Genomic DNA, 16,498 nt, shown 5'->3' on the forward strand with positions numbered 1-16,498 from the left:
TTAACAAACTTTCTACTGCCTTGAACGTCATTTTGTCATAAATTTTGAAACTAGGATTGCTTGAAAAGTTGGTTTAATAAATGAAGCGCTTATAAACATAAGCATTAAATTTACAGTCAAAAATTAAATTTTGTACTTATAAATTAATATATATACAAATTTTAAACATCAAATATTTATATATCAATATGCGAGGATGCCGTAACCTAATCTGCCATTTGAACTATGACAGATTGCTCGGTGCATTTTCATTTTGAAAAGGTTATTGCAAAATAAGAAATCTTCCGTGACTTGGTGGTGGGTCTTTGGGAGTCTTATGCACGAACAATCTCGTCTTACACAGTACTTAATCAGTAATTTCTACCAAAGTCGTAAAACATGATAGAGGGCGTAATTTCATCAAGGCGAATGTTGTTTTTTTCTTTAAGTACTCCATCATCAGTAAGGAATACTGCCAGCTCTGTATTAACAGAGACAGGGAAAAGATGAATGTACGGAGGAAATAGTTGCCGTTACAGATAAGAAGAGAGATGATGAATGAAGATGGATGTGTCTTAACAAAATATTTTGTCATAAAGCAAAGCAAAAGTATTTGGAAGTAACCGATTATAAGTTAACCTACCTACATGCTGTACAATCCCATGCGGATAGTTTCATTAAATAGTAGATGATGGAGTAGAATTGTCTTCTACAAAAAATAGATGTTAAAAAAGAGAACCAAATAGTGAACAAAAAAAGTTAAAAAAAAAAATCAGGACATTGTCTGAAGTTGATAAGGAACTATTCTGTTGACATTTTCATTAGTGATGTTCTCAACAGGTAAAATAATAACCTTTAAGTAGCTTGCGAATATATCATGAAATATGATTTAGAAATACCAGAGTTTGAATCCTATTTAGGACTCGAAGAATCTTCACGCAGCCGTTTTCAACCAAAGGTATTTATCTGACCTCATACGGAGGTGAAATTGTTTGTCTTTGCTTCGGCCGTAGTTCTAGCTAAGCAGTTTCCACTAAATTATAAACACCACCCCGTTTCCCCCTCAGTACTTGGCTCATTTTTATATGACGTTAAAAAAAAAAAAAAAAAAAAACACATTCGAAGAAGAATTGACGAAATCGGTTGAAGATGCAACTTCTAATTTCTATCCTTTCACTTTCTTCCACTTTTTGCATCCCCCCCGTTTAGTTTGGTCCTTCTCCCCCTTCTGCGCAGAAAGAGACCCCTCCTCTACATTTGTCCCTTCAATTTAGCACAACTGAGTTGGAATTCTCCGGTAACCTGAAGCAAAGTAAGAAACAACTTCATTAAACATTTGGTCGAAATCCTTGATCTTTAAAAAGTCATTGAGAAGAACAATTGGGATTTTAGCTATTTTCAAACTGTTCTACATGTTCTTGTTCTTTCTGGATTTTATCCTTCAAATTTGGCAGGCGGTGTAATAGATCGATAATATTCAATCTGGTTCTAAAGTTAAACGCTTTTGTGCTCTGATTCTTGTAATAAGAAGAGTCAAAACCTCCACCTTGGAGAAGCACAAAGTTTTTCTCCGCTTTATAAAGTACAACCTCGGATAGTGGATAAATAATACAGAATTATTGAATTTTTATAGGAGAAAAATGTTCAATATTTTAGCATAAAGAATATTCAGAAAGTTTTCTGCCTGTTAGGTGTGTTAGAAGAAATGTTAGGTGTGACTTAAAGATTTCTGAATTTGCTAAGATATATCATAAAGGCAGGTCTATCTTAAGCCTGAACAACATTAAGACATCTAGTTATCGCTAAATTAATCAACAGAATTACATGGAGTACGAGTATGCTCACTCCAAATAAAAGAAAAACTTTTTGCATACAGCAAAGATTTTACGCAAAACGAAAATATCCCATAAATATAGTTAAATTGATGAGACACAGACCTTGAAGTACTCAAGAAATATCATTGATAATTAAGACTTTTGAATTAGTAAACGAACTTGTAGAAATGAAGTGCAAATTGATGTTCATGTACCCAGAATAGTACAAGTAACAGTTGCTATGGAAACGATCATTTGAATATACGTTGTAGATCTTAAGTATTGTAAGAAATGTGGGAAAAAAAGTGAAAGAGTTTCTTTTAAATAAAGAACTGTATTCTATCCAAACTCTTATTAGTTTAATTGGCATGCAATTCAAAAGATTTCTTAGTTCAAAAAAAGAAAGCTTTCTCGAGTATTATTCCCGATAACAATAGATTCAACTGGTTTAAGCGAACTCCAGTGTGACATTTTGAAGTTGCAGTCAGTACTTTTAGCAATACGATTTTATATTTTTATGAGCGACTTGTATCTTTTAACTTTTTGCTCCAACGCACAAGAATCTCTTGTTCTTTAAAACTTATTGGACTGTAATGCATTGTGTGAGAACTCAGTTGCCAATTGTACCTTGAAATATAAAAGAAGACCACGTCTGATTTGCCTTGAAATGAGAGACTTCAGATCAGAAGATGATTTTCGAGTTATTCCTTACACATTTTTTTATACCCTTCTTTGAAGAGAACTGCATCAATGTAACCTTCATTTACCCTCTAGTTACGCAAATACAGTTTTCGAGAGATTTTCAAAATCAAGTGGCTTTTCGTCTAGTAGTTTTCCTTCCTGTACAAACGATGATTATCATTTCTCTGTAAGTCGTAAAAATACGCTTTGGCTTGAGTGTATACACCGTAAGCTCATTAATGTCAGATGTGTCACTATAGAATATTTGAAATGGGTGGCGTAGACCGCTATAGTATTATTTCAAACTGTATTATGTCATTCACTTTAGCAAACTATTACAGATTAGGCGATAATATAATTTAGATATACTGTAAATACAAATACACGCGCACGTTCTCTGTACCCTTACATTTGAACAGGATGGACAGCTGTTCACTCTAACTTCTCGCGTCATGTTTGTAAGGCGAGACACTTCTGTTCAATAACAGATACTTGAACTTGTAGCCAGTGCTAGTTTAAGCTTGGCCGTTTAAACTAGCACTAGCTACATCATTGCTCGTCAGTGTAATATGTTTCTACGCATGCTCTGTTCATTATACGGAATATGAAAACGTACAGATTTCGGTATGGATAAATTTAATCGAAAACACTGATACACAGAACACGGTTTTAATGTCAAAGACATAAACGTCCTTACTGACTACGTGTTTCGTTCTACTTCAGTAAACCAAACACGACTCCTAGTGGGAATAGGGAATGTAAAATGCAGCGAACAGAAAGTTTCGCGTTACCTCTCCTGTATTTTCTTTTTTTTTTTCTTTTAATGCGAAAAGTTTTTAGATTATTTTTAGCACGCTAAACCTGTAGTGTCGGCTGTTGTATTACATGTAGATAACTTTTAGAACGATGAAAAGTTGAAATTATAATTTCGCTTGGACTTTTATTTCCGTTTTCTGATATGCTAGTTTTAGATAAGCACTCAAGGTCGGCGAGTAAGAAAATCGAAAAATTAACGAATACTAATAATATTTTTTTAATCATTTTTCTCTTTGTTGGATGTGTTTGAAGTATGTAGTTCTGCAAAACTGAAAAAAAAAATTTTTTTGACAAAAGCTTAACATTTAAATCTAAACGTTAAAATTCCTGGTTATGATATCGCTATTAACTAAACATTCATATATGTTTAAATGAATGCTTTTTCTTAACTAGGGATGTTAACATGACATCCCTGGAGAATTTTGGACAAATCGCATATAATGTAAAACATTTTATACTGCACTAGGAAAGTACGCCCTCTTCTGGAACTCTATTATAGCAATATTGATTAAAACATGTTACTGTAGTCCATGGATTTGGTTTCAAAAACGGCGTAGGTAAAATAAACAGCATTGTGTGCGTGAGAAAAAAAATCGGTCATGAGAAGCGCATTGAGTTAATGCACGGTTCAGGTCGTAGTCCTTCATGCTTGCACCGATTAGCCTGCAAATATTCATATCACAGGTTGCCAGTGCTGTTTACTTGCATTCGCTACACGTAAAAGAACTTCCCTCTGCAACACACATCAGCAGGTGTGAATTGACTGCAGATAGCTTCCAAATCCTTTTGCAATATTTTTTTCTGCAAAAATCGTTCGGGTTGATGTTGACGTTCTAGATTCGCTAGAGGATGATTTCTGTGTTTTTTAAGCTTAAGTATTTGATTCCGAACAATTCGTACTTAATGAGTGTCAAATTTCCGAAAATTAGTTAAAATATTTTTTGAAAAAGAACGTTATTGATTTTTTTTTTTTGGAAAAAACTTGCAAATAAAAGTTCTTTTTTTTTTCTTCTAACAGGTCCATTTCTTTCAAACGTTTTTAAAATCATTATTATAACCTAAAGTACATAAAGATATTCAGTACTGTCTATGAGAAATTTCTCCTTTAAAGACTCCTGCAAGCAAAGCAAAATGCGATGCTTTTTGGCTAATCTGCGAATTCTTTGTCCTCTATTGACAGAAACCGTCTTCATCAATGACTCTTATTGACAACGACGAATCTGTTCTTTGATTAAGAGTCAATCATCAGAAGAAAGCAATTTCAGCTCATTCTCCTTTTGCTAACATATTTCTTGTCTTTCTGCGCAATGTTCGAAATCACTTGTGTGCTAGTAAATAACTCGAAGCGCGTGGCATCTTACTTTTCTCTTAATATTTTCCAATCGACATTCTACTTAAAGGTACTTTGCCTATCTTTTCAACACCTTTGACTAGTTTGCACTACACTGTGATTTTTATTCACCTGATTTAATTAACTTCATTTTTGAGAAAATGGGTGATGTAATTGACAAGGCCAGAAGTAATTTAGGTAAAATGTTCATTTCTCCTTTAATGAATTTACTAAATACACAACCGTGATTTTAACTCCATTTACTAAATGTATAATTAACAGATATAATTCATGCAATTATTTTCTTTGCAGCTTAAAGTTTTGTTTTATTCGGTTAATTATGTTTTCTAATATTGTAACATCTACTTAACATTCATCATGTCTAGTGATAGACCCAATTTGTATTGACTGTCTTTCGAAACAAAATATCAAGCTCTCCATGGGACATGCGCAGAAAAGTTAAGATTTTACTACCTTTTGAGACGGCTATGCTTAAGCTTGAACTTGGCATGACTTCGCACTTCTTTTGATTGATGGGAGCGGAGACTAGGGTATAATTATTGGAGAATAAGGTATATTCACTGATAAACTTACGACGAAATATTAAAAAAAGTAGCCTTCGCTAATGATTTTTGCTGACAGTTTATTTAGATTGAAATAAAATACAGCGACATAATTAAAATTTGTAATTGTCATAATTTCACGCTGGTTGGATATAATATTTTTTTTTCCATGTTTTAATTTCATTGTTGATAATATTTCATTGTTATTAAATTTTGTCCGATGTTTTGAACTAATCTATCCGACACACACATTGTTTCCTTTGCAAGAAAAGGTATTCTGAATCAGTTTTTAGCGCTGATTTCAAATTTTTTTTAAATGTTTCTAATCGCGTACCATTTCTGCAAATAGCAATATTCCCTATGAGCTATTGTTGCCTATTGTGATGCAGTCATAGTCTTCTACTATTGCATCAACCTAATTAGTTATCAAATATAACGTAATGCGTATGTAACTATAGCGTAAGATGATGCAACACAATGCATAGTCAAGATCCAGTCTGAAAGCTGTTCTTCACAATGGGGACTTGTGTCCATCCATCCATCCATCGCAATAGCTCATTCCGTTACTATGAAACATACGAAAATAGTGCTGGAAAACATTGTCTACAAGTGGAACATCTGTGCTAATCTTAGTCATTTTTATTTGGTTACAATTAGGATACACTAAGTACTGTTGTTTCCCATGTTGAATGGGGCAGCAGGACAGGGAAATGTGTACCCATTTCACACCTAGAGAAAAGAACGTTAAACGTGCATCATTGGTAAAGACAGAAAAAAACATATTTGTCACCACTTCGCATCAAACTTGGACTGGTGAAAAGCTTTGCGAAAGCGATGGATCAAGAAATAGCAGAGTTTCAGTATTTCAAACAAGAATTTCCAAAAATTGATGCAAAAATAAAGGAAGGAAGGCATTTTAGTTGGACCAGAAATAAGATTGTAAGGAACAATCCCAAATTTGAGCCCCGAAGCTAATGCATGGTTAGTTTTTTTTTTTTTTTTTTTTTTTGTAATTAATCTAAAGATTTGTGGTTCTCCAAAAGGTTAGTTGCAGAAAACCTTTTGGAGAACCACAAATCTTTAGATTAATTACAAAGAACGATATCAAATACATTAGTGAATACAAGAATGTTATTAAGAAACTCACATTTTTATGATGATCAACAATCATCTTCGATAGACTTCTTTGACTACTCTAAATTTGTCACATCCATCATTTCACAAAACAGCTTAAATATCAGCCGAAAATTTAACCGATTATAGACAAATAACGGGAACTTTTTCAAGCCACTTACGATGGGAAGATTTGTCTATTTTCAGAGATAGAGGATGGGGGGGGGGAATTCTGTAACAGGAAGTGTTTACTCAACCCATCACTTACACACGAACTTGCACAGGAAATGTCGTTATGGTATTTGCTGGAAATCAATCTGACAGAAGTAATTTCGCTTGATCAGTGTCACTAAAGATGAAAAAAAAAAAATGTTTGGATATTTCCTGTGTCACATGATGATGATCGATGCTGACACGTATTTCTCCAAATTAATCTGCCGAAAAAAAAAAAAAAAAAAAAAAAAAAAAAGAAAAAAGTCTTTGCCAATATCCTGATCACATCAGGACACTCAACGTCAGACACGAATATGTTGAAGTTAGTTTGGTTTGTGGAATCCCCAAAAATGGAAAATTTTAATGCAAGCAAATTAAATAATATTAGTCATTAAAATTTCGAACCATAATATATATTTGAAATAATAAAAATATTTTATTCTTGATAAGTGAGTAGCAACTCGTTTACCGTTCTCGTGTTATACCATTGTTAAGAATTCTGGGATATTAAACACGTGATTATTAAAGCATGTCATAACAATCGAACAGATCCTGCATTGCGGTGATAAACGCAACAAAAAAAGAGAATGACGCCAATTCAATTGTTAAATATTTACTGAAGCATTTGTATCAAACTATCCTCAGACGTCTGTATTAAATACAAAAAAAAATAATAATAAATAAATACAAGAACGCTTTATGTTACGATAAGTAAATTAAGTTTGTGAATTTCTTGACACAAATGAAGAAGCGGAACATTTCTAAAGATTCTTTAGAAATTTAGTTAAATTCAAAATGAATAGCTTTTGTGTTCCAAGAAGACTTCCTCGATGCTGTATAAACAGTCTAATGATGGTAACCCCGCCTTCGGACGTCGAAACCTAAGGACATTTAGAAAAGCAGTTAAATAATGTTTACAAGACACTGATTATCCGTCATCTTTCCTTTTTGCTCGCTAATGAAGTCTCTCTTTGTGTGTGTGTGTGTATCAAACTCAACGAGGTAAACATGCCTATCAGGTAAACTTAAGCAAACGAAATTAACTTCTAATGCGAATGGCTTCTGCTGCACGACACTCAGTGACGTCACAATGTAAACATACGCTTAGTAATTAGCCAACGTCCACTTATCTCTTAGAGCGCTACCGAGCACCACTATGTGCCTTCTGAGTCGTGTAACTATTCACTTATTTTTCGTTTTTCTCAGGCCATTTCGAACCTCACGTGATAATTTAGGGATCTATGCGTAGCAGATCAGCTGTTAACTGTAATTCGATGAAGCTTCTACTGAGTGGACGTTAACAACTTAATTCATTAGTTTCCCAATTATAGTTAACTTCTTCGTAGCCATTAATTAATTCCAATATGCGACCTTCAGTTTCGTCCTTAAACGTTCAAGAATAGCTCTTCCCAATTTACAAAGGTAGTATAGTGCTACCTGTACGATGCGCTTGTCCCCCCCCCGTTTTTTTATATTTTTTTTTAAGCATCAAACTCAACATCTAACAACACGAATTTGTGTATGCATATCTCAAAATTGCATGGACGATAAAATATTTCGCCCACCTACGATACTAATGCACTTTAAATTTAGATTCTTTTGTAGGTGGAACATTAAAAAAAAAAAATGCCCCTAACGGGATTCGAACAAGCAGATGGCTAGTTGCAGAGCAGTTACGCTAATCACTCGGCCAATTCACATGCATGGACCCTTAAACCAGTGAAATGGGAATGATATTAATATAAAAATATTTTTAAAAAGATGAAATATGAATAAAATGCAGTAAAGGAGATCAATAAAATTATGAATTATAAGCTTTACAGTTCCTATAATTTTATTAATTTAATTAGTGTGTAATAATAAACATGCTTTCGAACTCATCCATAAATTATAACATTTTGTATCTGGAAACGTAAAATTAACATATATGAAATTCAATAATGTACGTAGCCAATCATGTAGGACATCTCACTTAAAGGTCACCTGCATTTTCTTAACTGAAAAATTAACCACATATGCGTATTGATGCAAGAAGAGAAAGATTAGATTAAGGTAATTATTGCTCATGACGAAAATAAACCTGAAGAATGACGTTGGTAGGACGGACTGGTAGCGTTGGCAATCTATATGGGCGGATCTGATGGTAACTGCTCTTGTAGTACATTCATTGGTTGATGAATATTGAAGCACTCAAAGTGGGGGGGGGGGGGGTCAATAATGTATAATAGATAAAGGCGAACATATGAACTTCTGAACAAAGTTGTTCGCCTTTTAAGATGGTGCAATACCGAACACCTCGTGTTGAAGGTCGTATTCTCTCAAATTCGATCAGTTTCGATTTTTTTTTTTTTTTTTTTTTTTGTTTGTTTCAAAGGCAAACAACAAAACTAACATTATTTTGCTGTTTACCTTTTGCGCGGAATTTATGGAATTTGTTTGACTTAAGTATCTGTGCATAGCCAAAAGTTCTGAGACAGCTACTCACGTGATCACTCGTTTTTATAATGCTTCTTTCCTTTCCAGGCTTATAGGCCAAGTGGCCTGTTCCGGACTCGATTCCATCTTTTTAAGGGTCTTCCTCTGCATCGAGTACCTTTTGGGTGGTAATTTAGAATTTGTTTAGGTATTCTGCTTCTATTCATTCTTAGTATGTGTTCTTTCCATTTTTCTCTAGAGCAAATAACTGTTTCATTTAGGGAGGTTGTAATTCCAAGTTTTTTTTTTCTGATTTCGGTGCTTTTCATTTTGAAAATTATTGTGACTCCTTCAGTTCTGCGCAGAAATTTCATTTCGGATGATTCAATTCTTCTTTCATCTGCTTTTTTTATTGTCCATATCTCACTGCCATAAAGTAAGGTTGGTTTAGCTACTGTATTGTAGATTCTTATTCGTGTGTGTTTTTGTACATAATTGGGTTTAAAAATTTTATTTATAATGCCTGTTACTTTTAAAAAGTTTGATATCTTTGGTTCTATATCAGCTTTATTTTCATATGACATTGTGCAACCTAAATATTTGAATGTGTTTACTTGCTCTATTATTTTGTTGTTTATTACTATTTTGCTTCTTATTGGATTAGCACCTTTGAAGGCCATGACTTTTGTTTTGTCGGTTGATATTTCCATACCATATGTTTTTATCAGATTATTTAGACTCCATAATGATTTTTTTTGTAGTTCATCTTCATTATTTCCAAGGATTATTTGGTCATCAGCAAAAAGAAGAGTAGCTAATCTGGTGTTACGGTTTATCTTGAATCCTCCTTCATTAGTTATCTTCCATTCTTTTATGATTTTATCTATGTATATATTAAATACAATTGGTGAGAAAGGGCAACCCTGACGTACTCCTCGATTTATTGGTCTCCAGCTTGGTGTTGAATTATTGTACTTCACAGATATTTTATTATCTTGATATATATTATATAAGGCTCTAAAGAGTTGGTTTGGTATTTCATATTCTTCTAGGATTTCCCATAATTTTTCTCTGATAATTTTATCAAATGCTTTGGTGTAACCAATAAAAGCTATGTGTGTTTCTGTGTTCATTTCTCTGTGTTTTTCAATTAATAATTTTAACGTAAATGCAGAGTCTATGCAAGACCTGCCTTTTCTGAATCCATTTTGTTCTTCTATTAATTTTGGGTCTACTATACGTTTAAGTTTATATGCTAAGATTTTTGCATATACTTTATAACAGGTACTAAGTAAGCTGATTCCACGATAATTGTTACAATCAGATTTGTGTCCTTTTCTGTAGATGGGAATAACTATTGCTTTGGTCCAACCTTGTGGGCATTTTCCTTTTTTTCCAGATCATATTATAAAAGTTAAGCAGTTAAGCAACCTGAGTGAGAATTCAAGTCCTGCATATTTGATACATTCCAAGTTTATGTTGTCTTCTCCTGGAGCCTTTCCTGTTTTTCTTTGGGTTAATGCTTCTGTTAATTCTTCTAGAGTGATGTTTTCCAACTTATCAGAGATGTTTACAAAGGGTAGTTTTCTGTTTTGAATGTTTTCATCATACCATAGATCTTGGTAGTAATTTTGCCATGTTTCTATTTTAATGGTATTAATATCTGCTTTTTCTCTCGTTTCATTGCCTCATTGAGGATTTTATATGCATTAGGTCTTTTGAGCGTACAGTCTCTCTCTAATTTTGTTGCAAAATTGTTCCATCTGTTTCTGTTTATTCTCCTGCATGCTGCTTTTGCTATTGCTTTTTTTCTGCTGTATTCGATTTTTGATTCTATTGTTTTTTAGGTTGAGCCAGTTTTATATGCTTATTTCTTTTCTTCAATAATGCATTCAATTTCATCATCCCAGTTCCTAAGGCCTCTTTTTCTTTTCCACTTTTTCTTTGTTCCTAAACTTACTTTTGCAGCTTTTGTCATTATGGTTTTTAGGTTTGACTATTCTTCTTCTGTGTTCTGATTTTGTTTAATACTTGTCATCCAGTTCTTTATTCTTTTGTGGTACAAGTCTTTAATACTACTCTTGCCCAAAAGTCTAACTTTGAAAGATTTAAAATTTCTATTTTCCTTATGCTTCTTTGTTGTTTTCCATCTTGCTTCCCATTTTATTTTTTCAATTAAAAGGTAATGATGTGATTCTATTTCAGATCCTCTGTATACTCTTGTATCTATTATCATTTCTGACATTTTGATATTGCTGATTATATAATCAATAATGCTTCTTGTGTCTCTTGCTTCCCAGGTGTAGCTGTGGATGTCTTTATGTTTGAAGAAAGTGTTCATTATTTTAAGGTTATTGCTTATAGTAAAATCTCTTAATCTATTTCCATTTCTATTACAGTTAAGTTCTCCGATAGGTCCTATGTTTGGTTTATTGCCATTTCTTACGTTGAGATCTCCTATTACCAAAATGTGATCCTTAGGATTGGTCTTATTTAATATGTTCTGCAGTTGGATGTAGAAGTTTTCTGAGTCCTCCTCTTTTCCTTCTTCAGGTGCATAAGTTCCAATTGCTGTCATATAATTTGACTGTCTATTTTAATTCTCATGTCTATTATTCTATCGCTCCAAAACTTGTAATGGATTATATTGTTTCTAAGAGATTTATGTAGAAAGATCATTAACCAGATTTAGCTCTCTCTCTTCTGCTTTTACCCCACTGTATATATAGATATAATTTTCAGTTTCGTCTGTTCCTCTCTGCTTTTTTTTTAGATTCTGTAATTACTGCTATTTTTACATTTCGTTCTTCTAGTGTTTAGTCCAGTTCTATGATTTTGTGGTGGATACTTCTCACATTCCAGGTGGCTATATTCCAATAGGCGTATTTCTGCTTTTTTTTGTATATAAATATTTAGCTTATTATTAAGAATCGGTTCGTTACTAAGTCCAATTCTTATAAAATCTATGGGGATTACTTGACATATATTTCATACACACCCTAAAAGAGGACTGTCCCATAAGAATGTATGTCATCCAAACTGTAAAAGTGATCAACAAAACTAAATTACGGAAATATCTTACAGACAGGATAAGACGTTCAAGGAAAGAGGGAAATGAAAGTGGTTTCTCCACCATTACAATGCGCCAGCTATTTCTATCCAGTCTTTCAGTTCTTATAACATCTCTCCAAAATGCAAAATGTGCTCGAGGATTACACTTGTTCTGTTGTTCTCTCTACTGTCGTATATATTCAGCTGGGCATCCTGGAAGCAAGCATACGTCCAACAATTCCCAAAATAAAATGAAGGTTGAAGTCTAACTACAGACAATCGGCATCAATTCCCTCCAAACTAAAGGAGAAAAGTCATCTGTTTCTTAGCCAATTGGAGATGCACTACTTAATCAGCGATCACCAGTACAAATATTGTCATTATAGGTCCACAGGATGCGAATCTAGAATGACCCGAACACTTGCCTTTGAAAGGTCGGGAGATACGCGTGATGTTGCTCTTCACATCGTGATTAGCATCGATCGAGGTCTACTCAGTAAACTGTCATATTTTGGTTTACCTGCTAGCCTCTGTAACAGGGTGGTTAGCTTCCTCTCTTATCATTCACTGTATGTCATGGTAAATGGCTTCCCGCTTCTCCACCAATGCAGGAGTGTCTGAAGTCCCCCTTCTATCAGCTACCTTTTTTATCCTATGCAAAAATAACTTGCACTCAACCATTAATCCTAAAAACTCATCAGATATCCCATGCTTAAATATCTTCTGCAACTTTAAACACTCGCCTCCATCTTCAATAGAAGGAGGCTAAACTACTTACTTTTAATGCTACCAAAATGCAGTTTGTCCTCTTTTTCTTTTTATAGCGAAAAGTATCTTCAGCTCCTTTTATCCTCAGAACACGTAATATGATATAATCATGCTCCTTGGATTGATATTTATCTCCGGTCTCTCCTGGAATGAATACAACCCATTAGCTTCCCCAGCCTCTAAAAAACTGGTATTAAAACCCCAACCTGTCCATCCTTAGTCATGTTTGAGCTATACATCTAAAACACCCTAAAAATTCTTGATACTTTTCAGAGGACAGCGTTTCGACTGACAGATGATCCCCTTACTGACTCACTTGAAACTCCTATTTTACAAACACACTTTTTTAGCTCTGCCTTTTCTTTAGCTACTTCCATGGACACTGATCTGCTGAACTACTATCATTCTTCTGCTTTCTTCTGAGTATGCTAAAACAAGAACAACAGCTTACCAACATCCCTTTTCAGTCCTCCTTCAACCACACCGAACCTGCTTCTCGAGATTTCATAGAATAACCAACAAATCCCAAGTAAACGCACATCATTCTGTTTTAATGATTCTACAACTGGAGTGTAGAATTTTTGACTGGGTTGAGCATGTGAAACTGTGGAAGTAATGAAAAGAATGGATTTTCCCCAGCACACTATCAGGTTGATTAGTCCACTTGTACAGGGAGCAAGAAGCCAAGGTGAGAACAGGTATTGGATTGACCGACTGGCTTCAAGTTGGAAAAGGAGTTAGACAAGGATGTTTACTTTCTCCTCACTTATTTAGTATAGTATGCGATGGACATCATGCGTGAAGCATTGTATGAGCTCAGGACAGGAATTAGGATAGGAGGTAGATTGATCAGTAATCTGAGGTATGCTGATGATATAGTACTCCTTTGTAATGACATGGAAGAACTATGACTAATTCTTGACATAATTAACAAGATCAGTAATAACAGAGGGCTTCAACTCAATCCTAGTAAGACAAAGATTATGGTTCTCAAAGGAAATCCAAACAGAGAAGCTCTTGAGAAACAAGTGCACCTTAATGGAGAAAGAATTGAGCAAGTCAGCAAGTTTGAGTACCTGGAATCCATTGTTAATGTGAAGAATTGCTGTTCAGAAGAAGGTTAGGAATGGCTAAAACAGCAGTCAGAGACCTGTCTAAAATCTGGAAGGATGGATCTATCTCCATGGGAACGAGTTGAGGATTTTGGATTTCGAACAGCGACTTATGGATGTGAGACTTGGAACCTAAAGAAGTCAGATAAGAAACGGATATCTGCTTTTGAGATGTGGTGTTACAGAAGGCTGTTGAGGATACTAAAAAGAGTACAAATGAATGGGTGTTAGAAAAGATTAGTAGAACTTTAAGGATTTTGATAGAAGAAAGTTAAAATATTTTGGACACATAGAAAGGATGGAAGGGGGGACTTCTCAGAACAGTAATAGAAGGTAAATTTCCTGGAAAGTTCCTAGACCATCAATGAGATGGATGGTGTGTGTGGAGTGACTGATCTTCAGAGAGATTAGACCACCAGAAAAGCATACAACGGGACTACATGGCGAGGCCTGGTGTGGCACATCACCGAGCATCGGAGTGACCATACGGCATCTGTAGATGCCCAGTAAACATATAGAATAGACAATTGGAGTGTAAAATGAGCCAACTGACAGCTGCACGCGCTTCCCACCCGCTACATATAATCGTTGTGATGATGATGATTGGGTGTCACTATAAAACGATGCTATCTTGAAATACATCATTTTCTTACTTATATTGTGGGAAGATGTTTCTATTTTATATGCATACTAGACAATGCCGTAACTAGACAGGTACAACGGGCCCAGGACCAAGGGACTATATCAAAAATGTGAAATATGAAAATATAATACTGATTATTGTTATTTTTTTTTAATATGCCATTTCAGAAAAAAATAATAATCAGTATTATATTTTCATTTTCAAATTTTGCTTCCGTGGGGGCCGATTCATAAACATATAATATTTATAAACAATTTCTGTGTCTATTGTATTTGTTTTTTTATTTTATTTTTCCAATAAAAGGGGGGGGGGACAAAAATTCTTTCACAGGATCCATGAAAAGCTAGTTACGGCAGTGATACTAGAGCTTCAGTAAGCTGATATAGTCTGTTTTTCGCAACATCATTTGTTGGTATTATACGTAATTCATAAAGATACTCGATCATCATTCAAAGATTCTGTTGAGCTAGGGAATTCTTTCCTTATATCACCTACACTGTAAACTAGTTTTTCCTTATTAGATTTTAATTATGTCCTCAATTTTAGCATCCCCATGCTATGTTGTTTACGTACTTGCTTTCCATATCCATGGACATCAAACATAGTTCACCTCAAATCATTCACTGGACACTACTCGTGAAATATTAATTGGGTTCAGACCATAACATCTAGTTGAAATTTGTTCAAATATTTTGTGAGAATCTGATTCCTCTGAACGTACAATTAAAACTATTCGGGTTGGACCGTTTCGTATAGCTCATTCCACCTGACCAGTAATCAAATTGCATTGGTAACAGCAGCAATCGAAGATAAGTTTAAGTCATGACGAATATATCAGAGCGTAGTATGGTTTTCCTCTTTAAGATTTCTGTGTTCCACTTCTCGTTGTACTGAAGTTTAAAACACCGGGGGAAAACCATTTGCTAGCAGGGGGGGGAGAGTGGCTGATTGTACGTAATCCCGATGGAGCTCATTCTAGCAGGAACTGGCGACACATCATCGTCCTATCTTCTCGACACTTAACGAGGCGTAGCAATTTCAGCTGGAAATGGGTCACAGAAATATGCCACCGACATTTCTTGCTAGTAATGTCGCGGTCCCTACCATCGGCAGATGTCTGGAAGAAATTATTCCATACGGCTTCTTAGTTTTCGAACTCCATTAATGCATTCGAACTCGACTTTACGTCACAAAAGATATTTTACGGCGACAGTTTCATCCTTTAAGCACACGGAAACAGGAATAAAATCTTCCCCACTTCTAACAGTCTCCCTATGTTCCCAGTAAGATTTGCGCAATGTGAATGTCACTTGAAAACATGGCGACCTTTCAGGAGTCTTTATCTCCCCCCCCCACTTAAGAGGAATGTTGCCATTCAGGAAACGGAAGTTTTAATTTATTACCGTTATTTTTGTCATATTTCTTCTCAGCTGAAACTGATAAATGATAATACAAGAAAGCTAAGATTTCCTTCTTAGGAAAGTCGACGTAATGGAACACCCTCTTGACAAAAAATTCTTCACACACACACCGTTAATCTATACTTATAAATGTCTGTCATCGTGTCATGTAACTGAAAATATGTCGACTTCCTGTGACTAGTTTTAAAGTGGAAAAGGCTTAGAAAGACATCTTACAGGAATAAGAGTAATTTTTTTTTTCATATTGCTTCTGTTTCTTATCATTTAATAGTTGACTGCTCGTTTCAGATTAATCTGATGCTTGATTTGCATCAGAGTAATCTGGAGATTTCTTAAGCTCCTGTATTTCTATAAGCATCTCCTGGATTATTTATATAAGTATGTGTTTTTAAGATTGACGTGTCTTTTGCCGACTTCCGTAACATTAGGAACTCACAATGATTCTTCGAACCATTCTGTATGTAAAAGAAAAAATGGTTCTGAGAATCATTGTGGGTTCGATTGCCAACTAGAACTTTATACTAAGGATTTTTCAGCCAATTCCAGAATTAGTTGAACTGTGTTAGCTGGCAGGTAGTT

At 34.6% G+C, this 16,498-nt stretch overlaps 1 protein-coding gene across 1 annotated transcript in view; it reads left to right on the top strand.

Annotated features, from left to right (window-relative positions):
• Positions 1–16,498, top strand: part of LOC150098189 (ras-related protein Rap-1b-like) — a 63,816-nt gene that overhangs the window by 26,469 nt on the left and 20,849 nt on the right. The window lies entirely within an intron of this gene.

The sequence above is a fragment of the Typopeltis vanoorti genome, chromosome 16 (genome assembly GCF_054136105.1).
Source record: "Typopeltis vanoorti isolate ZY-2024b chromosome 16, IOZ_Tvanoo_1.0, whole genome shotgun sequence".
Classification (NCBI taxonomy): domain Eukaryota; kingdom Metazoa; phylum Arthropoda; class Arachnida; order Uropygi; family Thelyphonidae; genus Typopeltis; species Typopeltis vanoorti.